General features: G+C 34.4%; 1 protein-coding gene across 5 annotated transcripts in view; it reads right to left on the reverse strand.

The window, feature by feature from the left end:
* Positions 1–17,916, reverse strand: part of CAB39L (calcium binding protein 39 like) — a 96,480-nt gene that overhangs the window by 48,010 nt on the left and 30,554 nt on the right. The window contains exon 3 of one of the 5 annotated variants that reach the window (XM_024755599.1): positions 10,743–10,941. The exons of the other annotated variants lie outside the window; for them this stretch is intronic. The gene's annotated coding sequence lies outside the window, so the exon portion shown is untranslated. The remainder of the gene's footprint in view (positions 1–10,742; positions 10,942–17,916) is intronic. 5 annotated transcript variants of the gene reach the window in all.

Consider the following 17,916-nt stretch of genomic DNA (forward strand, 5'->3'; position numbering starts at 1 on the left):
ATTTACTTCATCTCCCTAGACTCCTACTTCCCAAATCTGGTTCCCTAGGACTTCTATCAAATCTCTGAGTTACCTTATACGCTTTCAAAAACTTTCTTCAGTATTTGTTGTTTGTGATCAAGAATAATGCTAAGTGGCACTCAACATACCTGCTAAACAAACAGGAGGTACTTAAACCCCCAAATTGTTCTGAGTTGGTAATTCATCCGCTATGATTCCGAAGTTATCACCCTTGTCTGCATGTCATTTGCTCTATCTGTAAAATGAGTGTTTTGTTTTTTAACTGTGAATTCACCTAGTCATATCATTTAACTCATATTTTTTTTCATCTCATTCACCAAGATATCAAGAAAAATTTTGCCAAATGTTTTGGGAAAGCCCAGATAGATTATATTTATTTGTTAGTACCAGTTTAGTTACCTTATTTTATTTTTTAATACATCCCCATGACTCACTTATTTTGTAACCAGAAGTTTGTACCTTTTGACCCCCTTCACCCATTTCATCCACACCCCACCCTCCACCTCTGGCAACAACCAATTTGTTCTGTGTACTTATGAGCTTGGTTTTTGGTGTTTTTAGATTTCACATATAAGTGAGATCATAGGATATATGTCTTTTTCTGATTTATTTCACTTAGCTTAATGCCCTCAAAGGCCCATCCATGTTGCCACAAATGGCAAGATTTCATTCTTTTTATGGCTGAATAATATTCCATTACACACACACACACACACACACACACATACACACACGCATAGAACATATGCTTTATCTGTTCATCAATTGATGGGCACTTAAGTTGTTTCCATATCTTGGCTATTGTAAATAATGATGCAGTAAACATGAGGGTGCATATTTCTTTATGAATTAGCATTTTCATGTTCCTCAGATAAGTACCCAGAAGTGGAATTGCTATATCATATGGTAGTTCTATTTTTAATTTTTTGAGGAAACTTTATACTGCAAGGGGGATTCTTAAAGAAAGATAGAGCATCATATTTTGAATTAGATAGGCCAAATACAGCGAGCTCTAGCATATTCATCACTGGTTCACACCCATTCTAACTCCATCAAGGCCAAAGATAAAGTATGTAAGGTGGAGTCCTGAAAATGGTGCTTCCTTGGGATAAAGTGGTAATAGTAATAAATTCTATGTCAGAGTTTTTAGAACACACGTTATATTTCAACAACACAAGAAGCAGGAACAGGAGAAGATGCCATGCTAAGTCCAACAGACTGACACCAGGTGAATGCCTCCTGGGCACTGAAAGCTGTGGTGGGGTTGCACACATCAACCTGCCCTCCGGCGTTAATGCTGACAGCAGGCCATGCAGCACACAAATATCAGAGGACTGACATGGGCCCTATTGTACTTTTCCACTTTCCAAAGTAAGTGAACAGAATAAACAACAAATAAATAGTTTCTACTAAAAAAAAAAAAAAGCACAAGCAAAGGAGAGAAATGCCCTGTGGACTTCGACAGGAAAGGTTACTTCCAAAATTAATTCTCTGTAGGAGATAGAATAGATATAATTGGTAAAATAAAAATTAAAAAAAGGAAGAGAAGAACTTAGACAAAAAGAGAGTTGGTCAAGATAAAAGGTCAAAAACACATAATATACACACATATACAGAAACACCCCAAAATGCAGCATGGCAATCCAAATCTGCACACAGCAGAAATGACCCCACAGAAAATTGATTGAGGACAACCAAAAGGTACACAATTAGTCTATACTTATTCATTCAGAAAATATTTACTGAGCACCTGTAAGGTGTGAGGCGTTGCACTAGTAAATGCAAAATAAGCTTCAGAGGGTGCACAATGTAGTGGGAGACACAGCCACACAAAGGGTTTTGCCAGAATGCCAGAAAAGGTTAAACAAACTTAAATGATGGAGAAAAGGTACTTGGTGTGTGTTCGTGTGTATGTGTGTATAGTATATATTATGGAAATATGGAGAAGATACAGTGTTCTATCTATAAAAACGGGTATTACAACAATGAAAAGAGGTGGAGGAAGACAACAAATGCAAAAGGAACTAAAAAATGGAGAGAAGCAACAAAGATAAAACAGCTTAAGCAGAAAAAGAGATCTAAATATGGTCATTTACAGAATTTTTCTAGTTGAGATTAATGATGAGACCCCAAATTCAGTGCCTTGTGGCTTTTAGAAGAAACCAACATTCTTCTCTTAAAGCTCATTCCTACAAAATGACTGTTAACAACAAAAAGGATAAAAATTAAGTTGTCTTTGGACTTCCATAAAACTACATGTCATAAAACCATGGAGAGAATCTACAGAGTTCTGAAAGGGAAAGTCTATAACCTCACAATTAAGTCTCTAGCCAACTTATTTATGTGTGAATAGACTGTGTACACCTACTAAAATTCTTACAAAAAGATGAGATGGAGTCAAACCCACAAGAGTTCAAGAAAATAAATGCTAAAAACCAGAAATAGTTCTTGAAAGGGAGCCTTGATAGTGCTGGCAGAACATTTGGGAGGGTGCAAATCTACAATGCATTCATGTGGGAATAAAAATAAATAAGGATTCAACTAAATAAGTTAAAAAGGAAACTGCCTCAAAAATCTCAAGAAAAGAATGATGGAAATAACAATAGAATTAGAAATAACTGAATCAGAAAAGTAAAAGAAAAAGAAAATCTCTGGTACTTTTTGGTGCCTGTTTTTTCTGGTGCTAGACCTGTCTGCTCTCCTTCCCACCCCACCCTACCAAAAGGGTGGGAACATGACCCAGGCGGGGCCAGAGTATTCCTTCCACTGCCCTGGCTACAGCAATTGGCTCACAAATGGATTGTGACACCATCAAGCTAATCAAAATGCTTCAACAGGACCTTTTCCCCTAGGTATTTTAATTTAATTTAGTTTAAATAAAATATTTAGGGCATCTAGAAGAAGAAATAGAGAACAATGTAACAAGTTCCTGTATATTTACCACCCAGCTTAAAAAATAAAACAACTAAAGCAACGCTCTTGGTACAATTTTCTGATCCCATTTCCCTCTGGCTCATACTGTACCTATTTATCATTACCCTTACCTATATATGCTTTCACACTTCTACTAATATTACAGACAATATGTGATATTGTTGTGTATGCTTTAAAGCGTTATAGAAATGGTATTACATGGCCAGTTTCTTTTTTCCTCCCTCAACACTGTATTTATGAGATTTATTTGTGTTAATACACAAATCTCACGTTTATCTTACGTGCTGTATAGCATCCCACTGTATGACTATACCACAATTTATTTATCAGTTCTCCGAGTTCTAATTGTTTTCAATTGTTTATTATTACACGCATGATCATAACACAGATTCTTTTGCCAGTCTACTTATACATTTGTATGAGAATTTCTCTAGGGCAGTGGTTTCAACTTTTTAAATAGTGACTTGTAGTAAGAAATGCATTTTATATTGTGATCCAGAGCAAAGGAATGTATAAATGATTGTATAATTGTTTCATGAAACAATACTTGCCCTCTGGATAGATTCCATTCTGTTCTATCTGTTCTATCCTACATTATTTTTTTTAAAAGTGCTGATCATTATCCATTAATTCACTACCTGCTAATTAGTATGCAAGATGTCATTACAGGGGGAAGCTAGATGAAGGGTATACAGGATCTCTCTGTATTGTTTCTTATAACTGCATGTGAATCTTTAGTTATCTCAAAATAAAAGGTTAAAAATAAAGAATCCATCACTATGGAAAATAGACAGTGATAATCCAACATAAGGATAATTACTGTTCCTGAAGTAGAAAACTAACAAATGAAAGACGTACTTAAAGATGTACAAGATGTGTCTATTTGTCTACTCAATCCTTCAGCAAGCCACCCTTTTAATTGTATACAGCCACAGAACTATTTCTGGAATGTGGCTCAGCTAATGTTAATGGTATTATCTGAATGAGATTTGTGATACATCTAAAATTTTTTCATCTTGATGTTTTTCTGTATTATCTATAATAGTGGGGAATAAACCCATGTAACTAAGAAAAGAACTGAATAGAAAAACCTATTTTGTTTTTGAATAGAAAAACTGAATATCATTAAAATGTCAATAATCCTAAAGTCCATAATTTGATACAATTCCAGTCACAAGTCCAAAAAAGTTTTTAGTAACTAAATTAAGCCAAGAATACAAAAAAAAACTCACAAGGATAACGAGTTTTAAAAAGGAAGATTTCTTACGAGGGAATGAAATTAAAAGTGCTATCAAGTGCTATAAGTGAAAGTGACACAAGAAAAACAGACCAATGGAACAAAAGAGGCCAGATATAGATGTTACTATAAGTGACTTTCAAACTTCTGGCTGTAAAATAATTTCTCTAATTTTAGAAGTGATGAAATAAATCTCAAAAAAAAAAAGACTGACAAATCAGTTAATATAAATATGTTACAAATCTAATAAATTGTTTTAAATTTTTATGGATAAAATAATAAAAACATTGTAGGCAAACAACAAATAAGAGAATTCTGTGACATGAATATGAAAGACAGAGGGCTAATATCATTATAAAAGGAGATCTAAGACAAATAAGAAAATCATTAAGAAATAATGCATAGATATTAGAAAACCGCAGAGGAGGAAATACAGTTAAACACATAGTAAATGTTTATTCTCTATAATGGAAAAATGCAAACTTAAAGTGAAGGACTATTTTGCCCATCATATAACAAAGTTTTTTGTTGTTGTTTTGAGAAAATTCAATTCTATTGATGGTGAGATGCAACAGGCCCTCTCTTTTCTTACTGGTGGAAGTATAAATTGGACAATTTTTTGGCAATATGGATCTAGAGCCTTTAAATATTCACAACCTCTGACTTTAGTAATTCTGCTTCTATCAATCTGTCCTAAGAAAATAAACTAATAAAGGTATCTTTATAAAATTTTTCCCCACATTTTAACATCTCTAAAATGTGCATGTGTCTTACAATTGATGGGACCTTATACTAACTGGCAGGGTTTTTTTTTTGTTTTTTTTCTTTCTTAGTGGTACAAGAGTATATGCCTTACAACCAATGGCTTCTTAGATTTGATGAAATATAGTATATGGCTATGAAAATGTTTACAAAGAATGTGAAATAAAATGTACATGTTAAAAAAACACCATCCCATAATATAGAGCATAACTACAATTATGTAAAAGCAAACAAAACCACAAATACACAAAACCTATGCATAGAAAAAATCATTTAAAAAAGTTAACAGTGATTGCCTCTGGGTAGTTGGCTTATAAATACTTAGTTTTCTTCTTCCTTCAAATTTTCTCTTTTGTCCCCAAACTTTGTTCAATAGATCATGCAAATGTTTTTACAATGGAAACACCTTCTCATAAATGATACTTTTAATGACTAACTAACCGTTTTTTAAAGTTCAAACTGTGGAATATCTGATCATCATGTCTTTTCAAAGCACTAGTCAAACAAATATGATTTCTGTTACTTTGGCTATGAAATTTCATTAAGAGTAGCACTTGGCTCAGATTCTGGAGAGAAAGCCAAAAAAAATTCTTCAGCTCTGCTCCCAGGGAACTCAGGCCCTGTAGATTTTTAGTAGACTTTGGCAGCTTGGCAGCATTCCCTTTCCTAAGGCACAGTAGAATATTTCATATTCCTAACTTATGTGTGAGCGCCTCTAAAGATGACCCAAAGTCAATCACTCAAATACCTCATCTGAACATGTTCAGTGACGTAAGTGGAGAGGAGTGTGTTTGAAGGGGGCCAGGGAAAGGGAAGCTAGGAGAAGAGGTCATTTGGGGCATTAAATACCCTCACTGTTATCCCTTAAAGTATTTTAAAGGGGAATAAATGTCTATCTGTAGGTGGCTAATGAGTATCTCTAGGCCTTTATGTCTAACCTCCAAATGTGCTGTTCAATAATAGTTTTCATTTCAAAGATTTTCCACGAAAGCTTAATGGAGTGGGAAATTTATCATTGAAGACAAGAGAAGTCTCAAGATTTCCATAGGTAAAACCATAAAAAGCATAACCAAACTGCTAACTCATTGTAAGAAAGTCAACTCAAAAAAAAAAAAAAGCCTTGTTTTCCTTCACATAGGTTATTTTACAATGAACAATAAGTAAGAAAGGAAGATTTCCAAAAGCCTTTCATAGAGCTTGCTAATTTAAACTTAGTCACAGGTACCTTCATTCAAACTAAGAAAATTAAACCATCACATTAAAATAAATTTCAAGAAAGTTCAGAAATTACCATTCTTTTATGTTTTATTCCAAATAGGACTCACAGATAGAAATAATGCAATCAAAAAGTACACCTACGGCAAATAATTGGGCCAATAAGATTCATTTTTAAAAATCAGTGGGATGGAGATTACATGAGTATATGTATTTGTCAATATTCAGTGAACTGTTCTCTTAAAATGGGTACATTTCATTGAATGTAAATTTTAAAATAAAAAAAAGTACACCTAAACGTTCTACTGTATTTGTTGCATCCCAAATAGGCCTCTTCCCACCACAAAATCATTGATTACCTTCATAGATATAATAAACTACAAAGCATATCATTATTGTTATATATGTTATGATACCAAATCCATTATAAAACATATTACATATGTCAAAGTACCTTCCAATCAATGCCCGCTATCCCTCAACCATTCCATTTTAAAATATACTTCCTAGGTGTAATTAGAAGACACCACAATTGCATTTTGTACTTGAAGACCTATAGAAACGAGTGAAAATCAGTGGACAAAGTATAAATAAGAACTTTCACTGATCATCCTTTTTCTCAGTTCAAAATGACTAAGAATGGACCTGTTTTTATAAGTTTTGTTAACAGAGTTTGAGGGAGCACCATTTTCAAAAATGAACAATTTACATAGAAATGAAAAACTTGTAAGAAGTGTTTTATGTACCCTTACTCAATTGGAAGCCTTGATCAGACTTACATCAGAATAAAAACTCTTTTACAAGAAAAAAAACCCATGTCCTTGGGAATTGCTCCTTAATTCTAATGTATTGTAACCACCGAAACAATTTAAAAATAGAACTAGTTTATGAAATTAGGAAGACATACAACTACCAATTTATTATTATAAATATTAACCTACTAGACTACTGTTCCAGGAAAAACAACCAGAAACTTCATTCACAGTAATGTTTCTGTTGACAGCTCCAGTCTTTTGTTGGAGTTAAAATTTTCTACATCTATTAGCTAATAAAGATTGTCAATGGATAATAATTTTACATTTGAATTTCATAATCTCAATTTATAGCAGAGATCTGAAGCTAGGTCAGTATTCTCAAAGACTAGGAAGTGTAATCAAAGCATCAGTTCTCACTGAAATTCACAAATGGCTATTTTTCACAACAGAATTATCAAGGGAAACTTGTAATTCTTTTTTTGGGGGGGCGTGTCTTTCTTTTAAGCACATACATATACAAAATAGTCATCAAATTTTGGTTAGATACTGTTACTGGTATTAAGGCAAAGTTTATAGTTACAGTGTGAAATACAACCATTTCATAGCTTCAGTAAGCCCTGTGCCTATCTATAAACTCTCAATCTATAAAACATTAACATGGGAGAGTAAAGATGCATGTGATTTAGCTGAAATTATCTCTCATCCTATAGACTTCCAGGATTGTAAAGTTCTTCTGGATGGGTAAGTTAATATGACCTCTCATCCTTCCACAGCTGGAAGAGACTAGATGAATTTCTGCTGGAAATTTAAGACATATAAGTCATAAAATTAAATATTTATTATTTCATTTAGAAGCAGCAAAGATTTCATCTTAAACAAACTATTTTAATTACCAGTGGAACACTAAGTATGTCCATAATTAAAAAGCACGCTAACAGAGATTTTTTCCTTGTTAAGGGAATCTCAGCTAAATATTATCTTTAAGCTGCATTATAAATCTATACATGCATGTACACAGACATCCATACCTCAGAAATGGAAAATTGTCCAAACTATTCCACATTATTTCATTCAATCATTCAACAAATATTTATTAAGCACCTATTATATACCACTTGGAACTACTCAAAATCATTACTTTTAAAATATGATTTGAAATAGAACATAGAAAGTATTTTTTGATCAGATGGAAAGGTTTTTCTGCCACTAAAAATCATCTAAGTATAATCTGCATTCATTGTATTGTTTATTTCATTACACATGTTTACTGCAGTACTAACTTTAACATTTTATATCTTGGCCTTTTAGAGAAACTTTTTTTAAAAAATTGAAGTATAGTTGATTTACAATATTGTGTTGGTTTCAGGTGTACAGCAAAGTGATTCAGTTATATCTATATATATATATATTTTCCAGATTATTATCCATTATTGTAGAGAAACTTTTAGGGCCAGCGTAACTAAACTTAATTTGGATAGACCTAATTTGAGTTTTCCGAATAGGCCACATTTCTTCATATGGGTCCTAGTACACATATGCAAATACATAATTCTTCTGAGTTAAAGTTGACACCTTACTTCAGAATGTCCCATGTACTCAAGATACCAAGCTTGTAAATTGCCTCCCCTCATCACCATCCCTACTCATTCAAGATTACCCCCAAGTTACACCACAGTCTTCTCTTTTTCTCTTAACAGTTAGGCCTATTCTGTACTACTATTGCTTTGTTTGCTTCTTAAAATTCAATTCTTGGCTCTCTCTTTCTCATAATGAAAACGGTGTGCCCCTAAACCCCTTTCCTTTTTGGGGTACCTTGGAAAAACTACTCAGTTCCATTTTTGTAAACCAAAGAAAGAGTTCAGTCCCTATCTGGTAACTATTTATTAGGTACCTACTTATATGCCAGACACTGGGCTAGATCTCAGAAATGGCTGATAAGCATAAAAGCAATGGCTAGAAATATTCCTGTAGCAAGGAAAAGAAAAATCACTGATTTTAATATAAGATTAGATCTCATAAACAGTGCAATTTATCTTGGAAGCTCATAAAAGTACCTAGAAATGCTGTTTATAAACATACTGCTTTTCTTCAAGTATTAATATTTAGGAAAAATAATGTCTTATTCAACCTGTAATTGTTTTTATATTTAGTTTCATCACTGTAATTGATTTTCTAATATTTTTCAGGGTGGTGATGGTTTTTCTATTGTGTAAGTGAAATATAAACTTAGGCTATAATAAACACCAAGCAATCATTATTTGTTAAATTGTTTCCCAGAGAAGATGGTTCCCAAATTCCCAACAACCCACTCACAAATAAACTTCTAAGGTACAAAACACTTGGAAATTGGGGATGGCTTATTTTTTATTTCTATATTTACAATCCTATAGGCTTAAGAAATGGTGCCACTACTAAGATAATATCAATGAATTACTAGTTTAAAATAAAAAATTATTTGGAAGATTGTGAAGCTATGTGCAAATCTTCCATCAGTCTAAGGACTGAGTGTGGGAAATTCTGTAAAGAAGTAAAATTTGGTTTGTGATATAATAATCTCTATTGTATTTACTTTTGACTTCAAGTATAAGATACTAGTCCTAAAAAGGTTTTCACAGACAAGCTGAGTTTCTTTTTATACACTGGTCAATAGGTTAAAAAAACTCCACAAAACAAAACCTGTTCTACAGGCTTCTGCACACATACAGGAAATATTAGAGAAAGTACAGTAGTTTTACATTTTATCTAGAGTACAAACCCTTTTAATAGGTTCATTGACACCTTGCTTAAGTTTTCATTTCTGCTAAGTTGTTCTGCCTTAAAGGACTCACTTGAATCAATAACTAAGGACATCTTTTTTGAGGCTGGCAAACTAGAAACATTGCTTAGAATGATGCATCTTTAAGCAATGATTCACTTTTGCAGCTAACAATATATACTTCCTTCTTACACAGAAGAATGATTACATGCCTTCCATCGATGCCTTTAAAAAAACATATAAAATTAGCATACAATCTCCCAAGTTAAGATTGTACAAATGAAGTTTTTATTGGAATGTGAATATATATTTTAAGAGTTTTTTCTTTTTTCTCTTCTCTATTGTTTACATACATATATGCATCTGGTTAAAATAGTTCTTCAGCAGAACGACAATATTATATAAGAGTTTGGTGCCAGCTATAAGAACAAAATAACTGTCTTATTCCTTAATTTGAAATGTGCATTCATTTTGTATCAAATGGTAAGTTTGATATGTAAATTGTCTAATTTTTATTTTCACTCCAGAACTTTGAAAAACATCATGTGTCACTTATTGGATCTAACAGAAGCATTCAACATGCAAATTACATATCCCTTTATTTAATGGCATCATTAACATTTCTAATTGAATTATGAGGAATGCTGTAATTGATAATATCAAACATCACAATGATTATTTTAAATTTACTGAAAATAGACGGAACGAGGTAACTTTTGAATTTTTATTCAGTTGAAAGAGAAACATGAAAAATGGTATCCTGCCACTATTTTATTTTTGGAAACTCTTTGTAAATAAAAACCCATTTCCAAAATAAGATATTCCATGGACACGGAATAGTTGGTAATGATTCAAGTGCCTTAGGCAACAGAGAAGTATTGTTTTGTAGTTGTTTTTTAAAACCTCTCCTAGTAACAGCAGTTTATCATGCACAAAGAAACAAGGTAACAGCACAGTTTAAAATGAAAATATAAGCAATAACTGTAAAACCTCAGCTAAACTAAAGGTTATCATATTAATTCCATCTCTGTGAACCATTATAGGTAACCTGGTTGATACTCACCAAATGTTACAGAAAAGCCCAGGCTCGCCTAAGCAACGAAAAGTAGACACGTGGTGAGGTGCTGAAGACAGCTCTCTCTGGGGCTCAAAGCACTTTAGATGAAGTAGCCTTTATCTTCCATTTAATAGAGGGTGCCTCCTATTACCAAAGCGTGGCAGAGAAGAGTTTCCACAATCCTGTCTTGACTTTCTGTCTCCCTCTTTGAAGAGTAAGTTACCACCGGAAAAAGTTAGCAGAAAATGATCACTGAACACTCACACAGGGCAGCTGTAAATTTCCACTCTCTTTGCTTGCTCTCAGATTCCAAGCCTTGCTTGTCTCTTAATCTGTCACAGGCAGTTCTGTTTCTGGTCAAACCAGCTTGCTTATGCGTTCTCCTCTCCTCCTCTAATGCACTCTTTTAGATACATACCACACAGTCACAGCTCCCTCTTTTTCTTCCTCCTTCCCAATCATGCAATGTCACAAGAATGTGTGTAAAGCAATTAAGTTGAGGCAAATTTAATTCTTGGCCAAAGGAAAAAAAAAAGAGTCTAGGTATAAACAAAATTTTTTTCTCATCACATTTTTTCCTTTTAAGTCCTATACTTGTTCATGCATGGTTTTGTCAACAAATCAAATTGGCCTGACCATCTTGTTTAAAAATTTAAATAACAAAGGCATGTTGATAGTGATAATAACAGATTCATTTGCTAATATGTTAGATTCCCAGGGAAGATGCTATTCCCAATCATAATAAGAAAGTGTAGCAAGTAAATACACAGTATTATTAATTTAATCTTGAGATTTTAAAAAGCAAGGGAGAAAAAAAAAGGATCAGAAGATTTTAAAAAGCAAGGGAGGTGTTAGAATGAGTATTCATAATTTAATTTCAGTGTAATTTTGTGAAAACTTATTAAAAAATACGGTATATATAAAAAATACGGTATATTTTGAAACTTAGAATCAATTTAGTTATAAAAATGAAATTATAAAGAACATAGAGAAATATTAACTCCAAAACTATTAAATGGAGCAGATTACACCATTTATGTTGCAAACCAAATGTAACTATTTGGTGTAGAATGTCTCCCCCTCCCTCCCCACCCCATCACATAAAAGCACTATTTGTCAGGATACGTAATACCTCTTCAATGAGAATTTTAAAAGCTAAAGGTTTCAAAAAACATTTTTTCATTAATATACATGTATAATTATAGAGTAAAATTTCTTAAAATTATGGATCTTTCTGCAAGGTTTGAGGATGAGGAATTAGGTAGAACGCTGAGTGGGATGGCTAGTGACAGGCTTAGATGGCCTTTATTAGATTCTTTGGAGTTAAAAGGTAAGCTTGGAATACATGCTAGCTCTGTGAGGATGCTAGTCAGAGCTTGCTTTGGGGTTTTCTTTTTTTAATTAATTAATTAATTAACTTATTTTTGGTGTTGGGTCTTTGTTGCTATGCGCGGGCTTTCTCTAGTTGCGGCGAGCAGAGGCTACTCTTTGCTGCGGTGCGTGGGCTTCTCATTGCCGTAGCTTCTCCTGCTGCACCAGCTCTAGGCGTGTGGCTTCAGTAGCTGTGGCACGCGGGCTCAGTAGTTGTGGCTCAATGGGCTCTAGAGTGCAGGCTCAGTAGTTGTGGTGCACGGGCTTAGTTGCTCCGTGGCACGTGGGATCTTCCCGGACCAAAGATCGAACCCGTGTCCCCTGCATCAGCAGGTGGATTCTTCACCACTGAGCCACCAGGGAAGTCCTCTGTTCCAGTTCTTTAGTGCCAAAGACTTTTAGGTTCTCTGTCTCCCACTATGTTTCCACTCAAAAGTCTTGTGCTCTTCTAACAGATCTCCCAATTATAGAGCTGACAGAAATAGTTGTTAGACCTATTATTACTTTAATATTACTCTGCAGAACTAAAATATCTCTAAGAATATGAGCTTAAATTAATTGAAAGGTAATTATTTGTACTTAGTTGTTTATCCTTATGAAAAGTAAGTGAATAAATCTTGGCTTTATTACTTAATCTATATATCATATATATTAAATATATATTTCTTAACTTATATATACTTATTTTAAAATATTTTTCTTTATCTGGCTTATTTAAAGTACAGTTTAGAAATTTAAATATGTTACAAGGAAATTTTAACACCTAAAAATTAGGCATCAAGAAGACTAGGGCTTCCCTGGTGGTGCAGTGGTTGAGAATCCACCTGCCAATGCAGAGGACACGGGTTCGATCTTTGGTCCGGGAAGATTCCACGTGCCACGGAGCAACTAAGCCCGTGCGCCACAACTACTGAGCCTGTGCTGTAGAGCCTGTGAGTCACAACTACTGAGCCTGCATGCTGCAACTACTGAAGTCCATGCACCTAGAGCCCATGCTCCGCAACAAGAGAAGCCACCACAGTAAGAAGCCTGCGCACCACAACGAAGAGCAGTCCCTGCTCACCGCAAGTAGAGAAAGCCCGTGTGCAGCAACGAAGACCCAACACAACCAAAAATAAATAAATAAATAAGTAAATAAATAAAAGAAGCCTAGAGATTAGTCTGCTGTTTGTTACTTCAAATTAGTAGTTCTGTAAATCTGGAATCTTATTTCCTATTTTTAAAGAAACAATAAATGGAAATTATCCCAAAACCCTAAAGGGTATTAAGATCCTACTATCTTCTTAAGATTATACTCAAAGAGTTCTGGTATAACTGAAGAAGTTCAGAATTTGTAAGGGTAGAACTTAGAATAACTATAAGGCTGATTTTTTAAAAGTCACTTTAAAATTAGACTTTATATCAATCTGTGATGGAGTCTAAGGCACAAAATAAAGACAAGGCATTTAATACATAATTAAACAGATTGTCTGCATATGAATGTATGTTTACATTTGATTCCTACTAAATACCATTTTTTAGGATGCATACAAAGAAATCACAAAAAGTGACCTTATATTAGGCCACAAAGACATCAGTAAATTTTCAAAGGAGAAATAGTGCAAACTTCATTCTGTAAATACAACACAATAAAACTAAAAGTTATTTTTAAATTTTTCAGAAGATAAGCAAACTGTTCTTTAAAAATACCCTATTAATACATGAAAATTAAAAAAGAACATTCTTTCAAAAATTATTTGGACAGAGAATTAAAAGTACAATTATAGGGACTTCTGTTTCAGACTATGATGGAGTAACAGGGACTAGATTTACTCTTCTATCTTACATAATTAAAAAACTGGACAGAATTAATAAAACAATGTTTTTCAGACACTGGACACCAGGCAGCTCAGCCCAGTAATCCCTAAGAGAAAGGAAACAAACAAAGGTAAGCTTCACAATTGTCCCAGTTTGCAGAGCAGGAAGGGGAACCCAAGCAGAGCATGGCAGTCTCCCTGAGTTCAAAAGACAGAGTTGATAATTCAAGAAGGCCAATGTGGCTAAAATTCACAGGGCAAAATACCAGAGAGGGAGAGCTGCAAAGAGAGCCCCAGAGATCTGCAAAAAGTTCCCTCAAATCTTCACTGAGAACTGATCAGTGCACGTCCATGAGAAAACTCTCCAAGGCCAAGGAAAGAACCACTGGAAAGAAGCAGGCTGAAGAATTCCCACTACACGCACAGGCTGAGAATAAACAGGTCATGTTCCCAACAGTCAGAATAAAGAAATCTCATAATAAATGGGAGATTGGGTTGAGAACTCAGAAAAATATTGCCTCAGTAGCAGGACCAAATTAGTCCTAATTGTTCTGGTCCCCCCCAATAGAGGTTACAAGTGAGCTTGAAAGGATCAAATTGTTTCCAAATAACTTAAGTGTATCCTAGAGAAGAATTAAAAATTTTTAGAAATCTAGCACACAACAACATAGAATCCACATGTTTAGCATCCAGTCAAAAAGTACCAGGCATGCCAAAAGCAGGAAAACACATGCATAATAAGGAGAAAAACTTAATCAATAGAAAATAGCTCAGAAATGACACAAGTAACAGCATTAGTACAAAAAGACATTAAAACAGCTATTACAAATATACTCCATAAGTTTAAGAAAGTATAAAAAAGCATAAGTATTGTTAAGGAGAACCCTGGAATATATTAAAAAGACACAAATCAAATTTCTAAATATTAAAACCACAATTTCTGAGATAAAAATTACACCAAATAGGATGACAGATTAGACACTGCAGAAGAAATAATTAGTAAACTTGAAGACAAAACAGAAGTTATCAAAATGAAACACTGAGGGCTTCCCTGGTGGCGCAGTGGTTGGGAGTCCGCCTGCCGATGCAGGCGACACGGGTTCGTGCCCTGGTCTGGGAGGGTCCCGCATGCCACGGAGCGGCTGGTCCTGTGGGCCATGGCCGCTGGGTCTGTGCGTCCAGAGCCTGTGCTCCGCGACGGGGGAAGCCACAACAGTGAGAGGGCCACGTACCGCAAAAAAAAAAAAAAAGGAAAAAAAAAAGAAACACTGAGGGAGAAAAAAGACCAAAAAAAAAAATTTAACAGAGCATTCCTAACTATGGGAAAACTTCAAGCAGCCTAATGTATGCATTGTTTGAGTCCTAAAAGGAGAGCAGAGAAAAGGGGAAACAGAAAACAATGTTTGAAGAAATAATGACCAAAATTTTTCTAAATTTAATGAAAATTAAACTGAGAGAAATGAAAGAAGAAAAATACAAATATACTACTATAGTCCAAGATATAAATACTCTTCTTTCAATAATTCATAGAAAAAGTAGAAAATCAGTAAGTATATAAAAGACTTGAACGGCACTAAAACCAATTTGATCTGATATATATCAAACATACAAACATAGGAAATATGTTCTCTGATCACATTAACTTAGAAATCAGTAATAAAAGATATGAGAAATTCCCAAACATTTGGAAACTAAATAGCACACTACTAAATAATCTATTGGTCAAACAAGAAATAAAAGCAGAAATTAGAAATTATTTTGGGGAATTCCCTGGCGGTCCAGTGGTTAGGACTGGGCACTTTCATTGCCATAGACCCAAGTTCGATCCCTGGTCAGGGAACTAAGATCCTGCAATCCATGCAGCATGGCCAAAAATTGAAAAGGAAAAGAAAAGAAAAGAAATTATTTTTAACTGAATGAAAAGGAAAATATAACAACAAAATCTGTGGGATGCAGGTAAAGAAGTATTTAGAGAGATATGTTTAACATTAAGCACTTATATTAGAAAAGAAAGCATGCCTCAAGCTAATGACCTCAGCTTCCACCTGAAGAAACTAGAGGCGTTAAGCCCAAAGCAAGCAGAACCAAGAAAATAATAAAGAGCAGAAATCAATAAAGTTAGAAACAGAAAAACAATGAAAAAAATCAATGAAACAGAACCTGATTATTTGAAAAGATCAATAAAATTGCTCAACATCTTACAAGACTGATAAAGAAAAAAAGACAAAAATATCACTATCAGGAATGAAACATTAAACCATAAAAAAGCTATGAGAAAATACTGATATTTATTTGATCTCGGGGTAAGATAGTTTTTTCAGACCAGATCTATTTAAGAATAATGTTTTAATTTGTTAAGCCCTCCCTCCTCTTCCTTTTTAAAAACTGATTCTGGACTTTTCAAAAAACCAAGACAATTCTGTTACAGAAACTTTTGAGAATGTGTTTTGTGGTGCCATTTAACTTGTTCTTCTATCCCCTGTATTTCCTATAAAAAGGAAATTAGCTCTGAAAGTATAATAAAACATTTTTTACAAGATAAGTTCATAATGAATCACACCAAGAGGCAACAGTCTCATTGTCCCACTATTAGTGATCTATGTTTGATGACTGAGTTAGGGTAATAATAGCACATTTCTTTATTGAAAAGACATTTCCCTTTTTGACTAGCTAGTAGGATATAGACTGATATTTTTTTCAACCTGCAAGTATGCAATTCTCTCTCAGTGCTTCCTCCAATGATTTTAGTATTCATTGGTGATCCTTCCCTAAATCAATTACTTCACCAGGGTTGCAAACTGGTAATTTTAAAAATTCTGTTCTTTCTATGTATATTGGCTGGCACTGTTTTGTAGAGAAGAGCTTCTCCTCAACTATACTTCTAATTGTTTAATTCTCTTTATTTAATTACCAATTTTGAGAGTAGGAAGCTAGTAATATTCGCTTCCAATGGTGGCAAATGAGAGATACGTTTTTTTGGTGGGGGAAGTCTTTCTCTTCTCTTGAATATCACTATAAGTTCACAAATTTTTATAAATTCAATGTTTCAATCAATTACAGGCATTATTCTTTTTGGTGCTGTCCTCGTAGCCTGGGTTGACCCCCAAAAGCAGGGTCTGAAGCAAAAGCCTCATGTAATATTATTTTAATAAGAAATCCAATCACAATGAGCAGGAATGAGGAAACAGGGGAATAAAACAAAGAAGGAATATGTCAGCCAATATGACGATGCATCATCAAGCTGGCCACCTGTTAAATCTATCAGACTGAAACTCTTAGAAGCTATATGAACTGCATTTCAGGATCACCCCTAGGGTTCAGGGGGGCGAGGGTGGGAAAGGAAGAGGAAGAATTTATCTACTGGTTCTCATCTTGGATTGATCAAAGTCTTTCCCCAAAGGGAACTAACTCCCCTACACTTGAGTTTAACTCCTGTATTCTTCCCGGTTGCACATGTGTGGGTCTGGGCACTGAGTGGACCCCAGAGCAGTGGCCACATGGAAGCCCTGCGACACGTAGCAAAGGGCTTGCAGAATGACAGGAGATGAAGCTATTAGGTTATGCCTGCATGAGGGTTTGCATAGAGGTGAAATGAGACAAGTGAGTCCTAGAGGATCTGCAATGGTATATAAGAGGTATCTAAAACAATTGCTCAAACTTCCACAAATTAGGCCAGCGGGAGTCCTTTCAAGATAGCTCCTACATCCTTCTGATACAGTTTCAATAATCCTTGAACTTTCATTGCTTTCTTATTCAACACAATGGTGCAGGCTCACCTTGTATTTACTTTCTCCCAGATCTGGGCCATTTCTCCAGGGAGTTTTCCAAATGTGAGGAACAGTGCACTTACCCTTGCTCAAGTGTTTACTTACTGCATCCAGCTCCAAGATCTCTGTTGGTTTTATGCTTTTTAATCAAATTTGAAGTAGCTCCTTATGGTCTAGCATTCTATGGCTCAATTATAAATTTACTCCCCCACCCACCCAGGACATCTAATAAACAAGGCAAAAGGA

The sequence above is a fragment of the Neophocaena asiaeorientalis genome, unplaced genomic scaffold (assembly GCF_003031525.2).
Source record: "Neophocaena asiaeorientalis asiaeorientalis breed wild unplaced genomic scaffold, Neophocaena_asiaeorientalis_V1.1 scaffold59, whole genome shotgun sequence".
Lineage (NCBI taxonomy): Eukaryota > Metazoa > Chordata > Mammalia > Artiodactyla > Phocoenidae > Neophocaena > Neophocaena asiaeorientalis.